This window comes from Asparagus officinalis, chromosome 10 (genome assembly GCF_001876935.1).
Source record: "Asparagus officinalis chromosome 10, Aspof.V1, whole genome shotgun sequence".
NCBI lineage: Eukaryota > Viridiplantae > Streptophyta > Magnoliopsida > Asparagales > Asparagaceae > Asparagus > Asparagus officinalis.
Genome location: NC_033803.1, coordinates 41,021,394 through 41,022,654, shown reverse-complemented (window position 1 = coordinate 41,022,654; position 1,261 = coordinate 41,021,394).

Below are 1,261 nucleotides of genomic sequence, written 5' to 3'. Positions count from 1 at the left end.
ATCTTGAAGCTTTGAAGACTTGGACATTCCAGATCTGGTTCTTGGCGACCATCCACGCCAAATAAGGCAAGAGTTCGAGAGAGATCAGATCTGAGATCTACACAGTAATCCTCCGGATCAAAACTTGGTTTTTGATCCCGAGAAGAGTATCGATTTCGCTTGGTCGATTTTGATCCGAGCCACCTAGGCCAAGCCCAGATCTGGGCCCAGATCTGAGCCCAGATCTAGTTCTAAAAGCCTATAAATAGAGGGGGCAGGCTCATTGTTGAGGAGGTTGTATTTTTTGAGGCGAAACTCTGCTAGATTGAGAACTCGACTTCGGAATCTTGAAGCTTTGAAGACTTGGACATTCCAGATCTGGTTCTTGGCGACCATCCACGCCAAATAAGGCAGGAGTCCGGTTGTTATTTCCTTCGTGAGATAACACCCATCATACCGTGTAGATCCGACCGGATCAAGATCGCGCGCTGGTCCACGGATTAACCTTGGCGCAGGCGAAGAACCCACACAAGCAAGAGACCGCAAAACAGGATCTTGCGATTTGTTCGAGAAAAGGAGAGTTGTAATTTTTCTTTTTTCTTTGATTTTGTTGTAACCGGATCTTATAAAAAGACCGAATCTTTTATAATCGAAAAACTATTACTTGAGAAAACAATGACTTCAATGAAAATAATAATTTTTCCCGCGAATAATCTGGCGACCACAGTGGGAGCCACCGATCTCGCTGACGAGATCGTTGCGTCGCAGCCGCGGATCGTGATCCCGGTCGAGGAGGAGGTCGAGGATGCACCCGCGGATCTCGATCCCGGTTGAGGAGGAGGTCGAGTATGAATTCGACCAACAAAAGTTCGAGGAGTATCTGTCATCCTCGTCCGGATCCACCTCCCCTCGCAAGTCCAAGAAGTTCTCCTCCAGGAGAAAAGTCCGTTGGTACGAAGAAGTGCAGAATACCAACGAAGATCTCACCCCAATTGATGCCAAAGTTGCATCGGGTGAAGCTCCACCAACCTCCAACCAGGTCAACGCACCCGCGGATCTCGATCCCGGTTGAGGAGGAGGTCGAGTATGAATTCGACCAACAAAAGTTCGAGGAGTATCTGTCATCCTCGTCCGGATCCACCTCCCCTCGCAAGTCCAAGAAGTTCTCCTCCAGGAGAAAAGTCCGTTGGTACGAAGAAGTGCAGAATACCAACGAAGATCTCACCCCAATTGATGCCAAAGTTGCATCGGGTGAAGCTCCACCAACCTCCAACCAGGTCAA